Consider the following 9,341-nt stretch of genomic DNA (forward strand, 5'->3'; position numbering starts at 1 on the left):
ATGAGTTATTAGTTTATGCATATATGTAGATCCATGAACACCTGCGCAATACATAGACATAAACCTATGAATAAACTTGCCTCCAGTGTGCATATGTGCTGCAAGTCATATGCCTGCTATTTTTTATAATTGTTAATATGTGCCATTAGTACAAGAGAAAGTTGTCTTTGTATAGGTTCAAAATGATGTAAATTATAATGTGTGTGTTATTACTGTGGGGTTTTTATATGTTTTCATGAAATCTTCATTTATATGATTTTTTACAAAAATCTGTCAGTGTTTGTTACTTGTGTAAAATAACGATAGCAGAGAAGGTATACAAAAATATACAAATGACACCTATGTGACCGGGATATTGCCTGACATCATAGAACAACTTGCTCATTCTTCTGTGAAAAGAATATGCTAAATTTTTACTTCTGTGACTGTCTCTTGGTCGTTAAAATTAGCTTGAACACTAGTTTATGTGCACCATTGAATGCTGTACAGTGTAGTTATGTAAATGTTGTATTTAATGATATCAACTGTTCTTCAGTACAACAAACACATTGAATAAGAACACAAAGAAGAGCACTGCACAAGCTTTAATAAAGAGTAGAGTTATTTGTTTGTAATATAAGGAACTAGTGTCATAATAAAAGAGTTTTTTTTTCAAAGTATGATGCAGGATAAATTTTAATTAGATTTTTTATCTGTTCTTATACAAGTGTAGACAATAGTTCTCATGTACACAAATATTCCATTATTCCATAAGCATGATTTCCTCTCTCTCTCTGTCTCTCTGTGTCTCTCTCTCTCTCTCTCTCTCTCTCTCTCTCTCTCTCTCTCTCTCTCTCTCTCTCTCTCTCTCTCTCTCTCTCTCTCTCTCCCTCCCTCCCTCCCTCCCTCCCTCCCTCCCTCCCTCCCTCCCTCCCTCCCTCCCTCCCTCCCTCCCTCCCTCCTTCCCTCCCTCCCTCCCTCCCTCCCTCCCTCCCTCCCTCCCTCCCCCTCTCCCTCTCCCTCTCCCTCTCCCTCTCCCTCTCCCTCTCCCTCTCCCTCTCCCTCTCCCTCTCCCTCTCCCTCTCCCTCTCCCTCTCCCTTTCCCTCTCCCTCTCCCTCTCCCTCTCCCTCTCCCTCTCCCTCTCCCTTTCCCTTTCTCCCTTTCTCCCTTTCTCCCTTTCTCTCTCCCTCCCTCCCTTTCTCCCTCTCTCCCTCTCTCCCCTCCCCCTCCCCCTCCCCCTCCCCCTCCCCCTCCCCCACTCTCCCTCCCCCTCCCCCACCCTCCCTCCATTCCCTGGCCTCTCTTCTCCCCCCCACCTCCTTCCACCCCTCTCCTTTCCTCTCCACTTCTTTCGAATGCATAATGTGAAAACAATAAAGAAATGAGTGCTTCTGAAAAAAAAAAGACAAGGTCGCCATACTATATAATGGGAATGCTACATTTAAAAGTTACCGTGTAAAGGTCCTGGTACTCTTTGTAGCGGAGTCCCAGATCGGTCATCGACTGAAAAGTAAGTTTTGACTGGTAATATGTTCATCAAACTTGTCTCGACTTGTAATTATATACGATTTCCAGACATTTTGTTGTACTCCCGTTCCAATTTAATTTAACTTATTAAAGTACTGGATATATAAAATAGGTTTTGTTTTATTTTTCCGAAAATGAGTGAGTGAGAGTGAGTGAGTGAGTGAGTGAGTGAGTGAGTGAGTGAGTGAGTGAGTGAGTGAGTGAGTGAGTGAGTGAGTGAGTGAGTGAGTGAGTGAGTGAGTGAGTGAGTGAGAGAGAGAGAGAGAGAGAGATTGAGAGAGAGAGAGAGATTGAGAGATTGAGAGATTGAGAGAGTGAGTGAGTGAGTGAGTGAGTGAGTGAGTGAGTGAGTGAGTGAGTGAGTGAGTGAGTGAGTGAGTGAGTGAGTGAGTGAGTGAGTGAGTGAGTGAGTGAGTGAGTGAGTGAGTGAGTGGAGGAGTGAGTGTACGAATCAGAGTGAGAGAGTGAGTGAGTGTGTATGACGACACAGCTCAGAAAAATCTCAACCAAGCCCAAATGAAATTTACAGTACACGCCGGATAGCAATATGTCGCCAGTTTTGCCAACTATTTTGGCTCATCGCTTAATGCAAAAACACACAAATGAGGAAGTATACAAAAACAGATGACATTCTTCTGTCACCTTCCAACTTCTATTTTTCCCCCTCCCCTCCTCCCCAATCCCTTGCCCGTTGTTGTCGTGGGGGGGCTTAGGAGGCGGAGACTGGGACCCAATGAACTCCCCAACCTTGGGACTCAGCCCTCGACTCAACTAATTTTGCATGGTCTTTTTTTTTTTTCCTCCTACTTTATTGTTTCTGTCCCTTCACCAACCCCTTCTACTATCCACTTCCTTGGATGTGAGAGCCGTGCTGAAGGGATGAAAGGCTGACTTTGTTTCCAGTCCTGAACGGCCTGAGGGAGCCATGGGCACGGTATTCCCCTGCCTTAGTTGTCTAGCCCTTACCCCTCAAGGGGACCCTGAGGGTGGACCATTTCTCTCCCCAACATACTCCAGGCTTACCATGGCCAACAATGAAGATTTTATACCACTATTATGGGCAATGAGGCTTGCCCCTTCATCAAATAGCCCCATCAATTCAAACTCTCCCGATTCCCAGACCACAGGCTCTCCTTTGACCACGGCTCGGAACACTACAACTAATACCCCCTCAATGCCTACTTGTACAGTATCCACCCTATTCAACACTCAACCCCCAGGAGACATTTCTACTCTCTCATCATGCTCACCATCAACACCTCTACCCCCACAACCTTCTTCATCAACTACCCTATCCTCCCTTATTACTACCTTACAGCCTTATTGTCCACCTCCCTAGAACACGCCCCCGTCATTCTACTACTCCCACCTCTACAAAAATCTTAAATACTCTATTTTGCCCAGCCAAATTGGACCGATTTTTCGTGATCCCTCCCATAAGTTCACAACACCCTTCTCTTCCAGCAATGTCTCCAAAAACAAGTAGGCAAAGTATCTTTTCGTAGCCGACCCGACAGTTCCCGTCTCGTCACAGTAACATCTGAAAACCAAGCTATAGCATTATCAAATCTAACTGATCTATACGGTAACCCCATCCCTGCAGAACCCCATCCAACCCTCAATACGTGCACCAGAACTGTTTCTATCTCCTCAGCAAATTGCCCTGTCTATGACAGAAATTGGTCAGATTGTGGAGAAGCCTGTCTCACGGACTATAAAGCGGTATCGGTACAATGCTACTCCATTCCTCACAGAGGTCATCGTAAGAAACCCACTAACATTGCCAAAATTACTTTCCGTAGACATGACCTACCATTTCATGTATACATCGGTGGAAAATCCCTCCCTGGCCGACCATATCAACCTCCTCCTCGTCAGTGTCAAAATTGTTGGCGTTTAGGACATCCTGCCGAACACTGCCGTTCCACAGCCAGATGCCCGCTATGTGCCCAACCTGGCCAAACCCGATCAAATTGCTATGCACAATCACGCACAAATGCTAACTGTGGCGGCCCCCATAATGTATTTTATAGAGGCTGCCCCACCTACAAATTTGAGTCTGAGGTAGCAACTCTCAGGTTCAGACTTTGACTCACTCTAAGTGAAGCCAGGCAGGAAGCACGTCGACGAGGTTTTTTCTCTTACTCCCTACTCCAGTAATGTTGCTCACTCTGCCACTCCCCCTACTTCCCAAGCTCCTACACCCTCCCCTAAACCTATCCCTCCTCCATCTATCTTCCCCTCTTCTACCTCCTACCTTCCTCAGTCAAATTATTTTGCTATCCTAAATCCAGACACTCCAATCTCTACTACAGCCCCAACAACTTCCCCTCTCCCTCCCCGCACTACCCGCAACATACAGACTAAACGTTCCACCCCCTCTTCCCCTACCACACAATCACCCCCTTCCTTTGCCCCTACTCTTCAGACACCAGTCTTCTCTTCCCCCCCCCCGATAAGAAAACCTTTGTCTCACAAAACTCCCCAACCAACTCCATTACAGAAACTCTTGAAGATATTCAAAACTATCTACTCGAGTCCCAAACTAACACTGAAACCCCTCATCCACCTTCAAATTCCACTACTCTCGCTCCCTCCACACTCGAAGTGACTGCCGATATCCATCCTCCTCCTACTCGTATCCCATATACACCCTGTCCTCCTACCTACCCCCCCCCTACTCCACCCCAATCCCTTGCCCGTTGTTGTCGTGAGCCTCCGGGCTAGTACAGTGGTAACGTGCCGGCTTCTCATCCGAGGGGTCGGCGGTTCGCGCCCCGCCCAGGCGCGAGAAGTTGCAATTGTCGCCTGGAGGTTACTGCGGTGGCTGGGCACCACGGCGGGTAAGGACTAAAGCCGAGTCAGCACCAGCTGACACACTTTAGCGAGTCGACATTAGTCGACACAGGCCGGGCTCCCCTCATTGGCATAGCCCGGGCAAGGCTAAGCTTCGCATATCGGACTTATCCTTGTTGTCGTGGGGGGGCTTAGGAGGCGGAGACTGGGACCCAATGCTGGGGAACTCCCCAACCTTGGGACTCAGCCCTCGACTCAACAAATTTTGCATGGTCTTTTTTTCCCCCTCCTACTTTTTCGTTTCTGTCCCTTCACCAACCCCTTCTACTATCCACTTCCTAAGGTGTGAGAGCCGTGCTGAAAGGATGAAAGGCTGACTTTGTGCCAGTCCTGAACGGCCTGAGGGAGCCATGGGCACGGTATTCCCCTGCTTTAGTTGTCTAGCCCTTACCCCTCAAGGGACCCTGAGGGGTGGACCGTTTCTCTCCCCAACATACTCGAGGCTTATCATGGCCAACAATTTTATACCATTATTAGATAGCACATTTATTTTGCTTTTAACCATTAACCATTAACCATACCATTATAAGAGGCAATGAGGCTTGCCTCTTCATCAAATAGCTCCACCAATTCAAACTCGCCCGATTCCCTGACCCCAGGCTCTCCTTTGACCACGGCTCTGAACACTACAACTAATACCCCCTCCTCAATGCCGACTAATACAGTATCCACCCTAATCAACACCCCAGGAGACATTTCTACTCCCAACATGCTCAACTTCAACAACTATACCCCCACAACCTTCTTCATCAACTACCCCATCCTCCCTTATTACTACCTTACAACCTTATTGTCCACCTCCCCATAACACTACCTCCCTCAACACTACTCCCTCTTCCACATGCCCCTGTCCTTCTACTACCCCCATCTCTACAAAATTCTTAAATAATCTATTTAGCCCAGCCAAATTGGACCGATTTTTCGTGATCCCTCCCACAGCTTCTCACACAGCTTCTCACACTTTCTGCTTTGACAACCTGTTTTCATTCCTCAAATGCATATACATCCTTCACTTGATTTAACCCCTATACATTACCTTACCCAACCTTAACCCATTTACTCGTCAATTCCTTTGCCCAGCTTTGACAACTAATCACTAACTCAACCACCCTTCACTACCATTTACTATAGTGCTACATGACCTTAGATGTCTAGCACATTTATGTTGCTTTTAACTATTAACCATTAACCCCCCTACTCCAGCTACACCTACATTAACCCTCCCACCACCCCCTCTATCCCTTCCACTCCCTCCTGGATACACACGTGAATCCCTTATTTCACAACTATTCCCTTCCCCAGATCCTCCACCTCCTAATACCCCTCCTGATACAACACCACCTCCCCCCTCTCATTCCTTATCCCACCCTCTAGCTCCTTCCCCTTCAAATTCTCCAACACGTACTGCAATCGTTATCATTCATAAATCAACGAGTAACTATCATTCATTGGAATATTCGCGGTTCCCATTCTCACAGACCCGAGCTTCGTCATATCCTTTCTTCTTATAACCCATCCATTATATGCCTCCAAGAAACTTTTCTTACACATCTCCTATACCAATCCCCAATTATCATTTTGTCTCTTCCCTACATTCCTTTTATGTCTCGTCCATACTTATCAATCAGAAAACACCTTATGTCATACCTCCCTTTCAAACCACTGTCCCTTGCACAGTTATTTGCATCTTTCTTCGCCGCTGGATCACAGTGATTTCACTCTACTTCTCCCCTTCCCACCCTATTGACTTTGTTGCTTTTGAAAATCTAATTTCCCAACTCCAACCACCTTTCCTCATAGTTGGCGATTTTAACTGCCGCCACACTCCTTGGGTTGATTCTATCACCATCTCCCGTGGCCGATCGCTAGAATGCTTCCTCTCCACAGCTGACCTTATTATTCTTAATTCAAATCGCCCTACACACTTTGATACACGCACGCAATCTTTTTCATGCATTGACCTCTCTCTATGCTCCCCTTCTCTTCATTTGGATTTCCATTGGTCAGTTCTAGACCACTTTCCTTATAGTGACCACTTTCCAGTTCTCCTTTCTCTTACTTCATATGTACCACTTCCTAACTCCCCACGCTGGTGCTTTGATAGAGCCGACTGGCGTACTTTCACTTCACTCTCTGCTATTCATATCCCTCCATCCTCCCTCTCATCCATTTCAGATATGATACAATGTTTCACAACTAGTCCTAAGAGCTGCCCATACAGCTATTCCTCGAACCTCAAGACCCTATACCTCCAAATGTGTTCCACGGTGGAATTCTGATTGCACTAAAGCGCTTCGCTTAAAACGTGCAGCCTGGAACAGTTAAAGCTACAAACGAGGTACCCCAAATCAACTATCAGCCCTTATCTCCTTTAAAAGAGCATCCGCCTGTTTTCGTCGTACAATCCGAAATATCAAAACAAATAGCTGGCGGAATTATGTTTCCTCAATTATATCCTCTATATCTATCTCAAATGTTTGGCGCCGGATCCATCCCCGTCCTCCATATTCGAGATACCCTCATCTCTGATCCTCTCCAAGTCGCTAATGAACTAGGTGACTATTTCAGCCAGTTCAGTAGTTGTTCTCACCTTTCTCCACACTTCTCTTCTATTAAGACCACCAGGGAACTTACCCCTATTATCTTCACCCTATCCTCCGCTGAGTCCTATAATGCTCCCTTTCTTCCTCTAAATTCAGTGCTGCCTTACAGTCGTGTCGCAACACTCATGAAGGCCCTGACGGTATTCATTACCGTATGCTCGGACAAGTCCCATCTTCCTCCTTATCCTTCCTATTAACAATTTACAACCACATATGGACATCAGAAAATGTTCCTTCTCATTGGCGAGAAGCTCTTATCCTCTCCTTCCTGAAACCTAATAAATTGGGTAACCTCCCTCAAGACTATCGCCCCATCGCACTAACTAGCTGCTTGATCATGGTTTTGCAGTAACCTTCCCAATTCGTATTTTCAAATACCTCCTCCCTCCTGAATCCAGTGTCCTTACTACAGAACTTTATGCACTCCTTTTTGCCTTAAAACACATATACTCACTCCCCTCTTCCTCTTTCACAATTTTTACTGACTCCCGTCACTCACTAACTCTCATAAGGTCTATACACTCGACCAACCCCCTTGTTTGTAAGATACAGAACTGGTTGTTCTACCTGTCCACACGCCATAAAACAATCAAATTCTGCAGGGTTCCCAGCCATGTTGCAATCCCCGGCAATGAACAGGCAGATACTCTTGCACGCTACGCCGCTATGTCCACATCATACCCGTCTAACACACTCCTATCTGATGTCACAATCCGATCTACCCCTATGTTCCCTATGTAATGTCCCTCTTTCAGTTCCACACATTCTATTGTCATGCCCATGTTTTGATGCAGATCATACCTCTGCTTTCCCCCACCTATCCTCCCTTCACCGACCTCCCAACTAATCAGACATCCTTACAGAATCTCACACTTTCTGCTTTGACAACCTGTTTTCCTTCCTCAAACGCATATACATCCTTCACTTGATCTAACCTCTTTACATTACCTTACCCGACCTTAACCCATTCACTCTTCAATTCCTTTGCCCAGCTTTGACAACTAATCACTAACTCAACCACCTTTTACTACCGTTTACTATAGTGCTACATGACCTTAGATGTCTAGCACATTTATTTTGCTTTTAACCATTAACCATTAACCATTCTTCTTCTTCTTTTTTCTACTCCTCCTCCTCCTCCTCCTCCTCCCCCTCCTCCTCCTCCTCCTTCTCCTCCTCCTTCCCTTCCTCCTCCTCCTCCTCCTCCTCCTCCTCCTCCTCCTCCTCCTCCTCCTCCCCCCCTCCTCTTCCCCTTCCTCCTCCTCCTCTTCTTCCTCCTCCTCCTCCTCCTCCTCCTCCTCCTCCTCCTCCTCCTCCTCCTCCTCCTCCTCCTCCTCCTCCTCCTCCTCCCCCCCTCCTCTTCCCCTTCCTCCTCCTCCTCTTCTTCCTCCTCCTCCTCCTCCTCCTCCTCCTCCTCCTCCTCCTCCTCCTCCTCTTCCACTGGCTTTTACTCAGTCTCGTGTTCTCATTTTAGTTGAACAAACAGGGGTTAAAGGAAACTGTCGGCTTGCACGTTACAGAAAGGGGAATATCAAGAGACTGCTACGAGCTTCCCCAATCAAATTATTTCGGATACGGAATCTAACTATCACACATTTACTTGTATTAGTACATAATGAGTCTCTGAATGTACCAGGTAATCATGTGATAATGTACTTGCATTTATATGCTCGTGATTATGTTTATAAAAATTGCTTAAGGAATAGTACCAAGGACAAGTAACAACATGCCGCCAAATTTTGCATAATAATCGCGATAATGACTTCATCGAAGGCTTCAGATATCAATTATTGAAATGGTTTTTACGCACATTTTCCAAGCCTGAATTGTCGTGATAAGCCCTCAATAATTCCAGATGTTAGTTCAGCTCGCTAATTTGGATTTCAAATGAAACACACACAAATTTTCAGATTAGATTTCCTTAGATTTGATGTTTTTATAATGTTCCCTTCTTTGCTGAATTTTGTGTGAAAGAAGTAGTGAAGTCTACCTCCCTTTCGTCAGCATTTCTGTCCATATGCACGTCCATATGTGTGGAATGCAAGTCTTCTCCTTTTAAGCACAATGCAATGATGTCCAAAACAATGTGTAACAAAAGTAATTGTCAAGCAAATCGTTCGAAAAAGCACGTTGCCAGTTTTTTTCTGTTGAAGCCGTGATATTGCTGGTTTACTCTTTTTTCTTGCAGATCAGTGTATTTATTTTTAGGGTGAGCAAAAGGGAAAATATCTCGATATTAGTTTAAGCATGGAATTTCTCATACATGTAACAATATGTAGAATATTGAATGTAGTTTCTCCAATAATGACGACCCAGGAAACAGTGACGAAGTTGCGCCAGTTCTTGGGTTATGCAAGATGATTTGTTGCTAGGAG

The sequence above is a fragment of the Penaeus chinensis genome, chromosome 23 (assembly GCF_019202785.1).
Source record: "Penaeus chinensis breed Huanghai No. 1 chromosome 23, ASM1920278v2, whole genome shotgun sequence".
In the NCBI taxonomy this organism is placed as follows: domain Eukaryota; kingdom Metazoa; phylum Arthropoda; class Malacostraca; order Decapoda; family Penaeidae; genus Penaeus; species Penaeus chinensis.